The following is an 18,693-nucleotide window of genomic DNA, read 5'->3' as shown; positions in this document are numbered from 1 at the left end:
TGATGGTACGTTTGACATTTTTTCTGTGAAGTGCAATCTTGGAGTTTATATATTTAACTAGTAGGGGGTTTGGGGGGCTCAGCTCCCCACATGGGGGGTGCAGTGGGGTTTGTCCCCCTGCCATTACTTGATGAAAAGTGCTATCCTTTGTCTTGTATGTGTTTGTGTGTGTACTTGTACTGGAATATTGTCATTCTTTGTGTCCTATATATTTTCAGTATTTTTGATTCAGGATTTTGAGTTTTCAGGATTTTGGCTTCCGGATTATGATTATGAAGTTCAGGATTGTGATATTTCTGAAGGGGACCCATATATATATATATATATATGTGTATATATATATATATATATATATATATATATATATATATATATATATACACACATATATATATATATATGGGTCCCCTTCAGAAACTCAAAAGCTTACTTACCCGACTTTCAAAAGACCAAGATGAAAAAAATGAAACTCCAGAAGACCGACCACTCGGAAAACACTGACATTTCATTACAGTAAGTAACTGCTTGGCAAGCATGTTGACCTTTGTCCCTTACCTCCACTGTAGTCAGATCTCGGATTTGGTATATTTATTGGGGGCACAACCCCCCACATAGGGGGTTGTGAGGGGCAAAGCCTCCCCCCCCATGGGTAGGTTTTCTTTGCTTCGGTTTTAGTTTGTTTGCCAGGTTGGCCAAATGGTTACTTACCTGGCGTGAAATGTCAGTGTTCTGAGCAGTTGGTCTTTTGGAGTTTTTTTCATCTCGGTCTTTTGAAAGTCAGGTTCATAGGTAGGTACTAGGCTATTGGCCCTAGGGCCTATACAAGCTCAGCCAAAAAGGTACCCTGGCTTTTGCCACCCAAGAAAATGATTTTCCTGTGCCACTGTCGAGCACAGCCACAGAGATGATCCCAGGGGTGAATTTCCTATTTCCATTCCAATCATCAAGATTTTTCTTGAAGAGTGCTAATGAGGAGCTTTGTTTGATATAGATAGGTAGTTTATTCCAGAGTATGGGAAGTCTCTGGGACAGGAATCTATCCCTCCGGCATGTTCTGTTTATTGTGGTGACAAGGTTTAGGTCCCTAGAGCATGTAGCTCAGAGGGATTGGGATTTCTTTAAGTGGAGCATATCCAACAGCTCTGGGTTTGACATAGCTTTGTATGTTAGGCAGAGATCACCTCTGAGTAGGCGATATGCGACAGAGTAAAGCTGGAGTTTTTTTTAGACGGTCTGCATAGGGCATCTGTTTGAGGCTGGTAATCCTCTTTGTGAAGTATTTCTGCAGCCTTTCCAATTGTTGTAGATGTCTTGTGAGGTACATACCAAAAGGGGCATTGTACTCTATAATGGGTCTAATGAGTGATGAGTAGAGGAGAACAAGGACCTCTTTTTATCTGGATGAGAAACCTTTTGTGATGAGGTGTGCCACATAGAAGGATTTCCTGACTACTGTGGTGATGTGATTATCAAAGGAGAGACTACTGTCCACCTGTGTCCCAAGGTCTCTTATCACACTTTCGGTGTTAAGTATACTACCGCCTATGTTGTAGTTTATGGGTACAGAGTTTTTACCAAAGGGGATGACAATGCACTTTTTGGCATTGAGTTTGAGGCCATGGCTTTGACACCAGGCATCTGTCTCAGTGAGGCCCTTTTATAGAATGTCCACATCATTAGGAGTTTCGATTATGGCTCCTAGTTTGCAGTCATCTGAGAACTTCGTTAGCCAAAGATCTTCTGGATAAATGAGCTTTCAGGTTTCTGAAGGGGACCCATATATACACACATGTATATATCGAGAGAGAGATAGATAGGTAGATATTACTGTAACAATGGAAACTGCAGTATTAATATTAACTATAATATTAATATGATACAACAGAGCATTTGTTTGAGAAACTGCATTTTCCATCACAGTAGCCCCTTGCAGTCCTTGACTCTAAATAATTAGTAGCAATATATATATGGATTAAACATGATAATTTGTACTTAGAAACGTGGTAGCTACTGGCCAGACAGGACTACTGATTTGTTTTACTTAATTTATACCATGGAAACAAACAATAAAAGGTACTTATGTATTATCGCAACCAGATTTTTGCGGTAATGCTGGTTGTTTCTCTTTGTGTCAAGTAGCACCAAGAAGGTATTAAAAAGCTCAAAAACATGTTTTCTGTAATGTTTTGTGTTTTTATGAAAGTTTATCGGTTAAACGGCTGAAAAAGTAAGGTTTGAAAAAAGCTTTCCCCTTTACCTTGGAGTGGTTGCGTTTGCATGAGTATTTGGCTGGAAAGGACTTTGGCAGTTATTGTGCATATGTTAGGTGCTTTTCAGAGATACCTCATTTATTTTTCAGCTGTAGTTTTGTAGGTTAACCTTCATAACAGAAACTTGCAGGAATTAAGGGCTTGCAAGAGTGATGGGGGCACGATGTTGACAGGTAATCTCTGATAGTTTTTCATGGCACTGCCATGATGGCAGAAGTTACCAGGTGTGGTTTGGTTTGCTTTGGTGGGTACGTTTTGGAGTTGTGATGGTGGCATATTGGGACAAACTCTGGATGTACTTCAGGGATTTCTGCATGTTTTACAGCTGGAAAGCTATGCGTGGTTCATTCGCTGTTTTTCTGTTGGTATGTGTGTGGGGGGGTTATCAGTGATTGCACTCAGTAGCCCTTCAAAGCAGTTATTTTGCTGAGGAATGCGCATCACACAACATTACTGACATGAGTTAATCTCGGAAAAAGGGACAAGCTATTTTAAAATGTTATTTTCTCAGCGTTTACAAGGTTAAATAGTACTACAAATTAAAATATTATAGAAAAGACTTTATTTAGTTTTAATACTGTTAATTTTGTTTTTAAAGGAAAACAGAAGCAACCAGCATCAGCGTGAAAATCTGGTTGCGAAAATACGTAAGTACCCAACAAAAGAACAAGCATTCCCATTAGAATGCATATTTTTTCATCTTTCACATGCTATAAAAATAAGATAAAGGCTAGTGATATACATGACAGTCTTCTAATTGTATTTTATTTTATGCAGATGTGTTTCAAAGCAAGTATCAGAGAAATATAATTTTTCCTATAGTATAAGCTCACACCTGTTCTTCTGTGTAATAAAATCATTCCTAGTGAACCTTTATTTAGATAGTTTAATGACCTGAAGAAAATTATGCTTATGTCATTGGACTTACCTGCCTAAGAACACACTTACCCAAAATTATTTTTTTTTTTTTGTAGTTTTTTATTTTTCCTTTAAAAGTCAGAGATGTGTAGCAGAAAGATAACCACATTTAGTTCTACATTATATATAATTCTCCAGACCAAAATTAGAGATCTATAATTCTACTGTAACTATTGCATTTGTTTAGTTTTTATATGGTTACAAAAATGTTTTTGTATATATATTTATTCATTTATTTTGTCAAAAGGTAAAATGGATCTCTAGTGTCCCTTTTCGGTCATGGCCTACTTACACAAAAGTAAAACAAAGCAAGCAGTACTAAAATCAGCAAAAGCAGGAATAATACAAATACAGACAATATTCCATTTAGGTTATAACAGTATTTGAGGTTTATTGATAGTAAGTATGTAAATGTGGCATGATGTAAACAAATGTATCACGTATTTCGGTATAATACAGCTTTTACCTGCCTCCTCTTTTTTAGCTTAAGTAGATGTTAGGTCCTTTAGGTAATTACGTCCGTGTGGCAGATCTGTTTATGTCCATGTATTAATGAAACATTTAGTTATGTTTCTGTGAAAAAATGCTACCTGCCTTGTTACCACATTTTAAATTAAGCATTCTAAATGTCTGCCATATACCACTTTACTGAAACAGTAATAAACCTAATTTTGTTATTCCAGAGATGAATCTCAGCCTCTGGAAAGTAAGAAAGGAAAGTGACAACAAATTTAGAATTCAGGAGAAAGTAATAATTTTATTACCTGGACCATGCAAACTCATAAAAAGAATGCTTTTCTCTCCGGGCCTCCTCTGAAAACAGGCTCTTGTCCCAGTTGGACACTCCCAGTAAATAAAATAAATAAATAATAGAAATCTTTCCATGATTCAGTCATTCATTCTACCATCCCTAAGTATTTCTCAGCTGGGGGGGGTGCCATCATACAGACAGAGGACATTTTTTTAGTATGGGGTCATAACCTCTCTGCTGGGTGATGGACAAGTAACCTGTATCACTGTGGGGAGTCACTATTCCTTTTCATTTCGAGTACATTCTCATGTGTACACCCACAATTAGAGTTATCACATTCATGGCTTGTTGGTCGAATGCCTGCACTTTGGCTGGCCTTGAGATGATGCCCCCTTCTCTGGGGGATTGTGGCATTGAACAATCCTTGTCAACCCTCTTCCCCATGTTATCTCCAACAGATGCCCAAGCCCTTGTACAAACTCAGGTTACAGGGGTCATAATCAGGGCTTTATCCTTCTATGTTAATGGAGCCTGCTCGAAATACAGTATCCACATAATTAAGAAATACTGCAACACTCTTGAGGCAGTGACCACAAGGTCGGAAAAAAGAAAACAGTGATCTGCAAATAAATTAAATTTAATCTCTATCTTGCAGATTAATCCCCTAAATGTGGCAGTTCACCCTCATGGCCTGCACCAAAGATTCTATATAATGTGAGAATATGAACAGGGACAGCAGGTAACCTTGCCCGGAACCCTTACCTACTGAAGATCTCTCAGGGAGGTAACCTCCCATCAACCATGACTTGGTGCTTTCACAGACATATAGAGAGATCAAGAAACTCCATGTCTCAAATTACTAGTTTAAGGAATGTGCATGGCACACATCTGAATGCTGCCCCTTAATCTAAACTAAGCAGAGTGAAGGATACTTTTTCTTATATCAGCTCTGCAAAGGGACTAGAGTATTTTCCAAGATGGAGTCCTGGACATTTCTTTATTGATCCACAAGGATTATATCAGGAATGAATTCCATCCATTTCTTGAGTAATAAAGCTATAGATAATTTGTATTTAATGCTGAGATGGGAAGTGCATCTGTGAATCAAATTCATCTACACTTTTGCCTGTGTCAAGTGGTCCAGATGGATGAAGCCCAGACTATAGCCCAGGTGTCTTTAGTACAAACAGCAGTTCAGGCACTTGACAAGACAGACAGAAAAAAATGGATGCAACTTTCCTGAGGGATAAACCTGTTCACTTGTGCAGTCTGATTTCTCCAGTAGAAAACCAGGGAAAGAAATGCACAGTTCATTGTGAGGGTGAGCTAGACATTTTAATGATGACAAGCCCTTGTGGAAATGAGGGGAAGTCCAGCACTGATGCAGGTTGCTTGTCCAGCCCTCAGGGTTTCACTGGGTGGGCAGAGAGGTGAAAAGTAATAGGCAATAACATTCTGTTGTCAGTGGTATGGCACTGCTGCAGGATGCCTTTATCTCCTCGCTGGCACTGAACATTGTCTGGGGGAGCTGCTTTGGTTTGTTAGGCTCAGTGATGGAGGAGCGGCAGAGGGAGATGGCCATCTTTGAGAAAGTCAAAAATAGCTTAAAAAAGTCCTTATCCAATTTCAAAATATGAAAGACTATCACTTCGTCTTCCATTAGAAAATACATCAAATGCTCATTAATCCTTCACACTGGATTAGAGATTATTAGATCCCTGAACCTGTTATACAACTAATTAACGAGTTTTGGTCTGTGTAAGGATGGTCCTCACAGACTGAGACATTCATAGTGCTCAACAGTGCAGATTATTGTGCAAATTTCAAGTTACTTTTTAATTTTGAAATTTTATTGACCTTATAAGGTATTGTTAATTTAGATAACTTTCATTTAACATGGTGAATGTTCTCCATGCTATGTTAACTAGCGGAGACTCTTGATGATGATGATATGTTTGTTATTATGACTTTAATATTATATTTTGTAATATCGTCGGCTTGAATATTCCTGTCAAAAGACCTTGAGTGTTTGTAAGGACTTGTGGATGCCAAGTGTTGAGTTTCCTGCAGACTGATTCTTCTGAGACTGGGCATGTGAAGCTTGTAAAACTAAATAAGTGAAAGAGATATTCTCCCTAATATATGAATGCTATGCATGTGGAATTGTGATTTTATTTTCTCATGACAGCCTCATGAAAGTGCTGTTCCACAGAACAGAAGGATCTAGACGATATACTGCAGTGACTTGAACTTGGAACCTCAGTACTATTTTCAATGACCAGTTATTAATGTTCCTTCTGACTGCTCCCAGGTATATCTGAGGGATGATTGTTGAAATTCTAAGAATCAAAACTGCAATCCTTCAAGTATCAGAAATGGAAATTAAAATGAAGTGAATTCATGTATAATCCAGTAACTGGAGTGGAGGCACAGCCGCACAAAAAGCATGAATTTGGTTAGTGTTATCACTGACATCCAGGGTAGGCCAAGAAGATTTAGGGTTTACTAACAGGGAAGATAATATTTATTTATTTATTCCAGTTTGATGACCGGGGAGGTCCACTGGGCTCAGGAGCCCATTTTCAGTGGAGGCCCGGGGAGAAAAGCTCCACATTACATAGTAAAATTAAAAAACAACAGATAAAATTAAGATTCAAAGATACGGATACATTAAGATACAACAGATAATATTAAGTTTTATGAATACTGTTAAATTGTGGTACAGAGACAGTATGAGGTACAGTGGTTACATAGCATATGAGTCATGTATTGACATGGTTGGTTAAAAAGGTTACATAGAATCTGCGTCTTGTTATGGCAGAATGGTAGAACAGGCATAAATGCTAGAGAGGGGGATAAAAGGGAGAGCAAAGTATTTACAGTATTTACATTATATACACAAGACAACAATAAAGAATAAGTAAAATCCATGGAACAAAGTTGTTGGAAATAGAAGTAGTATGGAAATACAATCAGTGTAGAGAGTAGAAGGCTCGGTGGGAGTAGTATGGAAATACAATCAGTGTAGTGGGAGTAGTATGGAAATACAATCAGTGTAGAGAGTAGAAGGCTCGGTGGGAGTAGTATGGAAATACAATCAGTGTAGAGAGTAGAAGGCTCGGTGGGAGTAGTATGGAAATACAATCAGTGTAGAGAGTAGTATGGGAATACAATCAGTGTAGAGAGTAGAAGGCTCGGTGGAAGTAGTATGGAAATACAATCAGTGTAGAGAGTAGAAGGCTAGGTGGGGAAAGTGAACTGCACTTCCAATTAGAGAACAAGTAGGAATGGAGTTGGGCTTTGAGGTTGTCAGGGTTTTCTGTCATTTGTAAAGGAGGAGGGAGAGAATTCAATTTGTTGGTTGGAAAAAGACAGGAGGTGCTGCCCGGCAGGTCGCTTTGGTGTGTGGACAGTGAGTAGGTTTAGGTCAGCAGATCTAAGTGGCCTGTTAGGGGTGTATGGTTGTAGGATGTTGGATAGTGCAGGAAATTTAGAGGGGTTAAATAATAGCCTATGGGCAGTGGTAAGTTGGAGGTAGTCTAGAAGGTTGGGGAGTTCTAGTCAGTTTAGTGAGTGGAGGGCAGAGCAATGGGAGGAGTGTTTGGCTTTGATGGCGAATTTTGAAATTTTATTATAACAACTTTCCATTTTTGAGCAAATGGAGGCAGATAAATTAGTTAATAGGGGGGCACAATACATTAGTGAGGGAAGAAGATAGGTAGTTGTGAGGGTTTGTCTAGAAGAAGGAGAGAGATAGTGGATGTTTCTGTATAGCAGGCCACGTTTTTATGTGTTTTCTTGATGTTGAGTTGAATATGGGTGTCACATTTTAAGTTTTCATCTATAGTGACCCCAAGTAGTTTGGCATAGGGAACAATTACTATGGTTGAATTGTTATGGCTTCTAATTTGGAAGGAGTTTTTGTCAAGAGGGAAGGATTTTGAGGGGGAGGGGCAGTAGTATTTTGGATTTGTTAGCATTTAGACAAAGGTGGTTTTGGAGCATCCAGTTCTCAGTGGTGGAGAAAGCAGTTTGAGTGTATGATAGAAGTTCTGGGAGGTTGGTGGCACAGCAGATTAAAGTGGAGTCGTCGGTGTATTGTATGATTTTAGTATTTGGCAGAGTGGAAGTCATTGATAAAGATGTTGAATAGCATAGGGCCAAGAATGGAACCTTGGGGAACTCCAGTGGGGGTAGGAAGGAAGTTAGAGGTGCCATTCCTCCATTTTACAGCTTGAGATCTGTTGAATAGGTAACTTGAGAATCAGGATAGTGTATTGTGTGAGAGGTTGAGGTTAGCAAGGTGGCTAAGGAGATGAGTATGGGAAACAGTGTCAAAATCCTTGGAGAGATCTAGTAGAATTGTTGAAACTATTTTACCAGTGTCGTGGGTACGGTTGACTATATCTAGGAATGAGAGTAGAGCAGTTATAGTGCTATGGCCAGGACAGAAACCATGTTGGGTTTGAGAGATGAGGTGGTTTTTGATTAGGAAGAGCATTAACTGAATGTGAATGCATTTTTCCAGTATTTTTGATATTGGGGAGAGGATGGCTATGGGGCGAAAGTTTGAGGTATTATTATTTATACCACCTTTGTGGAGAGGATGTATAAAGGCAGCATGCCACAGCTTGGGGACATATGATTCCTGTATGGATCTGTTGATTAGGATACTAATGGGGAGGGCAATTCCATCTGCAGCAATTTGTAAGAATTTAGATGAAATGTTATCTGGGGCATTAGAGCAAGGTTTTAAATAGATAATACTTTTGGATGTCTGCAGACGGTTGGGACTACCCCTAAACAAATTTCTTTGCTATTTCCCCAGATATCGTCTACATGAATTGGTATACAAGGCACTAATAACTAGGGAAACACAAATTTACAACAGGGTATTATTTATGACCCTGTTAGATTTAAGAGGTGAGTACTATAAAGTGCCTGAAAAGGGTGGGAAGACCTTTTAGGTTTGTTTACTTAAAGGTGTGTGGTCCCCATGACCTCTTGCCTAATATGTTCTTATACACTAGGAAACTGACCACCAGAAATGTCTTACCAGTCGATAAAATCAGTTACCATTACAAACTTAGAGTTGTGTAAATTCTTGCTGGTCTTCTCACTGCTGCACTATTCGCCGTCTCTGGGACCTCCTGCCAAGGATAGCCCAATGTCTGGCCAGTATACAAAAGCCCTAATTACCTAATAGCATTGTACATCAGATGTATGCTCCCAACGCAAGCACAGGGCGTAAAGCTGATATACAAACACTCCCAAGCCAGAACTGAAGGGCCTCAGAAGAACTAGTGGAAAAGACAATGGCCACATCCAAAAAAAGAAGGAAGGAAGAGAAGGAGAAGGACCTCTCAGCCAGGAGGAAAAGACCACCCATGGGAAATGAAAAAAAAGAAAGGAGGGAGGGAGGGAATACTACAACAGTGAAAAGAAGGACATCTACTGTTATGGTAATCTCAAAGTCAAAGTAAAGTTTATTGTCATTTAGAACACACATGTAGCCTAAACAAAGTGTCATGCATCATCTCAGTTCTTCAGATTATAAAGGAAAGCAAAACAACACATACAAGTAGAGGAATAAACATAACAAATACAGTACCACTCCCAATAAACACAAGAAAGAGCAGAGACATTCACCAACACTCACACACGAAAAGAATACCCTCCCCTGAGTTAAATTAACTACCCTATTTAAAGTAATACAAAAAACACTACAGACTGAACAATGCCTAGGTTATTTGTCTAATATTGCAGTAGTGTGAGTTAAATAATAATGACTATGGATATAATAAATAAATATTGCACTTACGTGGAATATATGTAAGTATATATTGCACAAATAAAAACTGATGTATGTGTCTGAACCCCTGGGACTAGTGCCTGAGTCCAGAAGTCTAATCACTGCAGGGTAGAAACTGTTATTCAGTGATTGTAGTCCTGCAGAGCATGCTGCAATATCTCCTGCCCGATGCCAGATGCTTAAATGGTCCATGCGTAGGATGCATATTGTCCTGTATTATTTGGTGTTCTTTCAGATGCGTTTTGCAGACTAAAAATGTATCAATGGAAGACTGGAACCTGTTACCTTCTCTGCAACCCTCACCACTCTTTGTAGTGCCTTCCTTTCTGTAACTGTGCAGCTTCCAAACCACACTGTGAAGTTGCAGGTGAGGATGCTCTCTACACTGTGAAGTTGCAGGTGAGGATGCTCTCTACACTGTGAAGTTGCAGGTGAGGATGCTCTCTACACTGTGAAGTTGCAGGTGAGGATGCTCTCTACACTGTGAAGTTGCAGGTGAGGATGCTCTCTACACTGAGAAGTTGCAGGTGAGGATGCTCTCTACACTGTGAAGTTGCAGGTGAGGATGCTCTCTACACTGTGAAGTTGCAGGTGAGGATGCTCTCTACACTGTGAAGTTGCAGGTGAGGATGCTCTACACTGTGAAGTTGCAGGTGAGGATGCTCTCTACACTGTGAGGTTGCAGGTGAGGATGCTCTCTACACTGTGAGGTTGCAGGTGAGGATGCTCTCTACACTGTGAAGTTGCAGGTGAGGATGCTCTCTACACTGTGAAGTTGCAGGTGAGGATGCTCTCTACACTGTGAAGTTGCAGGTGAGGATGCTCTCTACACTGTGAAGTTGCAGGTGAGGATGCTCTCTACACTGTGAAGTTGCAGGTGAGGATGCTCTCTACACTGTGAAGTTGCAGGTGAGGATGCTCTCTACACTGTGAAGTTGCAGGTGAGGATGCTCTCTACACTGTGAAGTTGCAGGTGAGGATGCTCTCTACACTGTGAAGTTGCAGGTGAGGATGCTCTCTACACTGTGAAGTTGCAGGTGAGGATGCTCTCTACACTGTGAAGTTGCAGGTGAGGATGCTCTCTACACTGTGAAGTTGCAGGTGAGGATGCTCTCTACACTGTGAAGTTAAAGGTGAGGATGCTCTCTACACTGTGAAGTTGCAGGTGAGGATGCTCTCTACACTGTGAAGTTGCAGGTGAGGATGCTCTCTACACTGTGAAGTTGCAGGTGAGGATGCTCTCTACACTGTGAAGTTGCAGGTGAGGATGCTCTCTACACTGTGAAGTTGCAGGTGAGGATGCTCTCTACACTGTAAAGTTGCAGGAGAGGATGCTCTCTACACTGTGAAGTTGCAGGTGAGGATGCTCTCTACACTGTGAAGTTGCAGGTGAGGATGCTCTCTACACTGTGAAGTTGCAGGTGAGGATGCTCTCTACACTGTGAAGTTGCAGGTGAGGATGCTCTCTACACTGTGAAGTTGCAGGTGAGGATGCTCTCTACACTGTGAAGTTGCAGGTGAGGATGCTCTCTACACTGTGAAGTTGCAGGTGAGGATGCTCTCTACACTGTGAAGTTGCAGGTGAGGATGCTCTCTACACTGTGAAGTTGCAGGTGAGGATGCTCTCTACACTGTGAAGTTGCAGGTGAGGATGCTCTCTACACTGTGAAGTTGCAGGTGAGGATGCTCTCTACACTGTGAAGTTGCAGGTGAGGATGCTCTCTACACTGTGAAGTTGCAGGTGAGGATGCTCTCTACACTGTGAAGTTGCAGGTGAGGATGCTCTCTACACTGTGAAGTTGCAGGTGAGGATGCTCTCTACACTGTGAAGTTGCAGGTGAGGATGCTCTCTACACTGTGAAGTTGCAGGTGAGGATGCTCTCTACACTGTGAAGTTGCAGGTGAGGATGCTCTCTACACTGTGAAGTTGCAGGTGAAGATGCTCTCTACACTGTGAAGTTGCAGGTGAGGATGCTCTCTACACTGTGAAGTTGCAGGTGAGGATGCTCTCTACACTGTGAAGTTGCAGGTGAGGATGCTCTCTACACTGTGAAGTTGCAGGTGAGGATGCTCTCTACACTGTGAAGTTGCAGGTGAGGATGCTCTCTACACTGTGAAGTTGCAGGTGAGGATGCTCTCTACACTGTGAAGTTGCAGGTGAGGATGCTCTCTACACTGTGAAGTTGCAGGTGAGGATGCTCTCTACACTGTGAAGTTGCAGGTGAGGATGCTCTACACTGTGAAGTTGCAGGTGAGGATGCTCTCTACACTGTGAAGTTGCAGGTGAGGATGCTCTCTGCACTGTGAAGTTGCAGGTGAGGATGCTCTCTACACTGTGAAGTTGCAGGTGAGGATGCTCTCTACACTGAGAAGTTGCAGGTGAGGATGCTCTCTACACTGTGAAGTTGCAGGTGAGGATGCTCTCTACACTGTGAAGTTGCAGGTGAGGATGCTCTCTACACTGTGAAGTTGCAGGTGAGGATGCTCTCTACACTGTGAAGTTGCAGGTGAGGATGCTCTCTACACTGTGAAGTTGCAGGTGAGGATGCTCTCTACACTGTGAAGTTGCAGGTGAGGATGCTCTACACTGTGAAGTTGCAGGTGAGGATGCTCTCTACACTGTGAAGTTGCAGGTGAGGATGCTCTCTACACTGTGAAGTTGCAGGTGAGGATGCTCTCTACACTGTGAAGTTGCAGGTGAGGATGCTCTCTACACTGTGAAGTTGCAGGTGAGGATGCTCTCTACACTGTGAAGTTGCAGGTGAGGATGCTCTCTGCACTGTGAAGTTGCAGGTGAGGATGCTCTCTACACTGTGAAGTTGCAGGTGAGGATGCTCTCTACACTGAGAAGTTGCAGGTGAGGATGCTCTCTACACTGTGAAGTTGCAGGTGAGGATGCTCTCTACACTGTGAAGTTGCAGGTGAGGATGCTCTCTACACTGTGAAGTTGCAGGTGAGGATGCTCTCTACACTGTGAAGTTGCAGGTGAGGATGCTCTCTGTTGCACCTCTGTAGAAGGTGGAGAGAATATGAGAAGGAAGCTTAGCTTTTTTCAGGCTTCTTAAAAAGTGAAGGTGTTGGTGCACTTTCTTGACCAGTTGACTGGTGTTTCCTGACCACTAGAGATTCTGATGTGTGTGCACCCAGGAATTTTGTACTCTTAACCCTCTCCACACAATCACCTTTCTTCCTGAGCGCTGTGTGGTTTGTTCTCCTTTTCCTGAAGTCACTGATAATCTCTTTGCTCTTGCTTACATTTAGGTCAAGGTTGTTTCCCTCGCACCAATTGATCAGAGATGCCACCTCCTCTCTGTACACCCTTTCATCCTCCTTTGTGAATAGCTCCATGACTGTGGTACCATCAGAAAAATTTATGATATGGTTGGGCTTGTGCTTTGCAATGCAGTCGTCAGTCAGGATGGTGAATAACAGTGGGCTGAGAACACATCCCTGTGGAACTCTGGTGTTAATCATGATGCACTTTGATGTGTTCTTACTTGAACACACCCTCTGTTATCTCTCAATCAGAAAGTCCAGGATCCAGTTACAGAGATGTTTACTGATTCCTAAATGTGCAGTTTTTCTGTCAGCTGCATTGGTACCACGGTATTAAATACAGAGCTGAAGTCTATGAACAGCATCCTCACATAGTTGTCTTTGCCCTGTAAATGCTCAAGGGAGATGTGTGGTGCTACTGATATGGCATCAGCCGTGGATAGGTTAGCTCTGTATGCAAACTGCAGAGGGTCAAAATCAGGAGGAAGGCATGATGAAAGATGCTTTTCGATCAGCCGCTCAAAACATTTTATAACAGTGGAGGTCAGAGTGACTGATCTGCAATCATTAGGGCTGGAGGGAGTGGTTTTCTTAGGTAGTGGGATTTGGTTAGTTTCCTTGTAGCATGACAGTACTTTAGCCATGGCAAGAGAAGTGTTAAATATTTCCTTGAGCACTGTGCATAGTTGATCAACATGGCCTTTTAACACCTTGCCCAGTATGTTGTCTGGGCCAGCAGCCTTCCTGGGGTTCAGTCTCCTTAGCTCTCTTCTTACCTCCTCTGTGCTGATGGTGAGTACCGCATCCTTCTCATCAGTGGGTAGCTTTTGTGCCAACCTGCTGTTTCTTTCCTTAAATCTACCAAAGAAGATGTTCAAACTGTCCAGACATTCGATGCTGTCATCACACTGCGATGACCTGATTTTGTAGTCAGTGATCTTTTATGTGCCTTGACATAGTCTTCTTGCACCCTTCATGTCTTCAAAGTATACCTTTCTGCCATACACCTTCTTAGCCTCCTTTATACCCCACCTCAGATTACCTCTTGCTACACTTAGGGCTGCTTTGTCCTAAGCTCTGTAAGCTGCATTTCTCTCCTTCAGAAGCTCATATATGTTAAGGGTGAGCCTTGGCTTTTGGTTAGAATCTACCAGTACAGTAAGAGTTTACACAACTGTACTATGTCATTCAATATCACTGTTGCAGTATTCATCACATGTGGGAGAATAAAAAAGCTACATTGAAGACAAGGAAGAGGAATGCAAGGAGGAGACTTCAACAAACCCATGAAGGATGGCCTTGGCAAATCCAGCCTGGACTCGGAAAAGGACAACCGATCTGTAATGTTTAGTGGATGTGTGAACTAAAGACCAAGTAGCTGTTTCAAGGATGGAGTTGGTGTCCAAGTCCTTGAAGAAAGCCCCCGAGGAAGCCAGTGCTGTAGCAGAATGAGCCCTAACAGAAGCAGATTACTGTTTACCATGAAAAGAATAACAAAAGGAAATGTCCTTGGAAATTCAGAAGGAGATGGTTCACTTAGAAACTGCCAAACCCAATGTCCTGGTATGAAAAGAAAAAGTTGATAAGATTTACGAAAGCTCTTTGTTTTGTATAAATAATATATCAGCTGTCTATGCAAGTCCAAGATAGGAAGAACCATCTCTTAGCAGATTGCAGAGAAGGGGAAAAATAAGAAAGCTAGACAGACTGATTAAGAGAGAGCTCATTAACCGCCTTGGGCATAAAAGAAGGATTAGTATGGAGAGACACCATGTCTCTATTAAAAAAACAAAACAGGAGGGGCCAACATCAAGGCCTAGAGTTGAGATACTCTTATGGCAGTGGTGAAAGCAACCAATAAAACAGTCTTCCAGGTGCAGCGTGTTGCAAAGAAGAGACAGCAAGCTCAAATGGAGCCTAAGTCAGTTTTTCAACGACAAAATTAAGATCCCAAGGAGGAGGAATGGGCTTTCTTGGGGGTCTGATATGACGGATGCCTTTCAGAGACTGCTTGACCTCAAATGTAGAGGCCAAAGGAGGAGTAAATGGCCGACAGGCAGAAATGATGGGAGGGATGTCAGTTCTGACCATTTGGACAGGCACTGGTATTTTACATGTATTCATGTTATGTTGAGGTATTCTGAAGATAGGTCTAAATCCTATTAGGTTCTTTTGCCTCTGACAGGGTACAGTGAATGGAGTGGATGAATGGGTTGTTTGCAAGCTTAACCTTTGAGACAAAGTTCAGCAGTATTCTGCTGGCTGGTAGTGGCATGGGCAGGTAGGGTTGCACGCTTGCCTAGACTGGTTAAAAGTGCGACAGATGCAGATGCTGAGAGATTCTCTAGAAGCTGCTAGGCTGACCAAGGGGCTAGTTGCAAACATTCTTAACAAGAAAATGGACTTTGGAAATGGAACCTGAGGGTAAAATATTTCCAGAATTAACCTCTGACCAAGGGGATACATTCCCTAAATGTATATCAAAAGAAGGCAGAAAGATACATAAGCTGAAAGACCTTACTAGAAGGTGGAACCTGACACCATCCAGGGATATTCTTATGGGCTTTTCCATGTTTTATGGAAGGTCAAAGACAATTTGTGATTGTATTCCATGTTGCTCCAGATGTGAAAAAAATGAGTAGCTTATTTTATTAAAATGACACTACCCAGGCTCACATTGTATCACCCTGATAGCCTTCTGTAACTGAGGTATGTGGTGACACTATATGGTTATAGGTTGGGAAGTGTAGTGCACCCGCTGGTGTAGCTGCAGTAGATATGGGTTTCTTCCTACCGGACTCTGGTGACACCCATTCTTTAGGCCCAACACCCCAAGGTGGCAAGTGATAATAGATTTTATTCTAGGTGACAATTTAGTTTTAAAGGGCAATAGCACAACAACAAACAAATTATTTCAACAGTGCACCAGTTAGCTGTAAGGCAGAGTGAGATATGCATGTAATGAAACCATACATTTACCCACTTCCCCAGAACTCAGCAGAAAAGATCTTAACATTCAAACATGCACACGAAGGCAATATCAATGGGCAGTAAAGCTTTTATAATGCAGCAATACAAACACGGAAAACAATGCAATGTCACTGAGGGAAACAAAGGGATATAATACAACAGAACAGATATGAAAAAGATACAATGTCATTGAGCAGTAAAGATTCTTGAAGGCAGCAGTACTAACATGAGAAAAATGCAATGTCACTGAACAATAAAGATTTATAATGCAACAATGCAAATATGAGAAAATGCAATGTCACTGAACAATAAAGATTTATAATGCAACAATACAAATATGAGAAAATGCAATGTCACTGAACAATAAAGATTTATAATGCAACAATACAAATATGAGAAAATGCAATATCACTGAACAATAAAGATTTATAATGCAACAATGCAAATATGAGAAAATGCAATGTCACTGAACAATAAAGATTTATAATGCAACAATACAAATATGAGAAAATGCAATGTCACTGAACAATAAAGATTTATAATGCAACAATACAAATATGAGAAAATGCAATATCACTGAACAATAAAGATTTATAATGCAACAATGCAAATATGAGAAAATGCAATGTCACTGAACAATAAAGATTTATAATGCAACAATACAAATATGAGAAAATGCAATGTCACTGAACAATAAAGATTTATAATGCAACAATGCAAATATGAGAAAATGCAATGTCACTGAACAATAAAGATTTATAATGCAACAATGCAAATATGAGAAAATGCAATGTCACTGAACAATAAAGATTTATAATGCAACAATGCAAATATGAGAAAATGCAATGTCATTTAGCAATAAAGAGTCTTTAGGGCAACAGTACTAACACCCTCTATCCCCTAGATCAATCTAAACAGACCAACTATGAGACATTCTATTGTACCCAGTTCACTGGCCAGTGACTACTTACAGACCTACTGCCAGCATGATGGGGCCTAAGGTTGGAGGTCATATGGATCCCAGCTATTTGTAATTCAGAAAGCATTTAGGGGGAATCCACAATCTTATAAAAGTATAAAAAATGATGGCCAAAAGCCTCTCTCCACTCTGTCGAGAATATCCCAGTGACCAGGCACCGCAGTTCCTCCTACAAGAAAAATGGAAAATCACCCGCCAGAACTCTGGTAGTCATACTTGGCATCTCTGCACTAGGCCCAAGGGAACTCTTTTTCTTCCTGAATCATATGGAACTACTGGTTTCAGAACTTCTCTCATGAATCCACAAAATACCACCATCCAGGATTTCAGCAAGAGACAGACACAAACTGCTACCTCACTTCTCTGTCCCAAAACAGTAGAAGAAGAAAAAAAATCCACTCATGCTGCAAGGCCCTTTTCCCCTCAGCTAGTTTTTAAGTCTTCCCACCTTCAGCTAGTGTTCCAGTCTCCTCTCTTTCACTTTCAAAATTGTCTTTTATATTCCTGAAAAGGAGCTCCACCTTGTGGTATAATGGAAAACTGCAGTCTATTACTTCTACAATGAAATACCGTGGGAGTACACAAGGATATGCGGCTAAACACAGAATTAACATTAAATAAAAATAGGTTGATCAAAAATATTAGTTAACAGCAATCATTAATTATTAAAAAAATAGAAAAGCAGCAAGTGTTCATGGTGGCAATCCTCCTTGTAATTCACACAAACATACATTTCTAAATATATTTACACTGGTATGTCCCAGCTCTGAGAACAAGAAAACTGCCGTATCCTCACTCATGATATCACTCTATTCAATGCAGCCTTGTCAGACAAACATAAGAATCACTGAAACTAGTTTAATGACTCCAATTTAATCAGAGCCATCATCAGTAGTCAACTGGCAAGTAGGTAGATTAAGCGTTCCCCCTTTGAGAATGAGCTTGACAAATCTGGCTAGTTCTCACAGAAGCTTCTAGCTACTTTTTAAAATTCTTATGGGTCTAAATCCTTATTGTGATATTCATGCAATCAAGAAAAGAGGGGTACCCCGGCAATTATTGTCCCACTCACTGGATGCAGGATGTTTATCCCTACATTTGAATACCCGAATCCTCCCTTTCAGGTACTTCAACATTTGTATTATGTCAATCCTTGAGAGTACCACAGAGAAAACTTACACCACTGCAGAGAAACTTTGTAGGGATTATTTCTTCAAATAGTTTTTTTAGTTAGTCTTTCATAGTAAGTGCTGTAAATGTTTAGTTTGCCTCAAAATTTTATACTGCATACAGGTTCTGCTCTTAGAACCACTAGTTGGATTTTTCAAAATATCAAAAACCTTGGTTCTCAGATTTTTTTTTTCCAGAAAGGTGGAAAAGGAAGTGTTTCATATGATAGACTAACTCTTACTCAGTTATTCGATGGCTTGGGAGTTCCTAAACTCAATCTCTGTTGAGATTTCTGTTTTTTTTTTTTTTTTTATTCTTATGCTGTTCTCTGAAAAGTACTGAGTCTTGCAGGGTTGTAGGGTAGGCTCGAGTGAGCAGTAGTTTAGTTTCCTATTTCTGGTGACAGAAACACAGCCTCATGAATTTTGGAAATAATCTAAAGGAAACTCAACCAGGTGACAAAAGAAGAAATAATTGAGAAAGCTTTGTCAAAGAGTATGATGTGAAGATGGTAAGGTATCGATGTTCCTTTGTTCTTTTTGTGTGG

The sequence above is a fragment of the Protopterus annectens genome, chromosome 16.part0 (genome assembly GCF_019279795.1).
Source record: "Protopterus annectens isolate FY-2018-M chromosome 16.part0, PAN1.0, whole genome shotgun sequence".
Taxonomy (NCBI): domain Eukaryota; kingdom Metazoa; phylum Chordata; order Ceratodontiformes; family Protopteridae; genus Protopterus; species Protopterus annectens.
Note: the sequence above shows the minus strand (reverse complement) of the source record.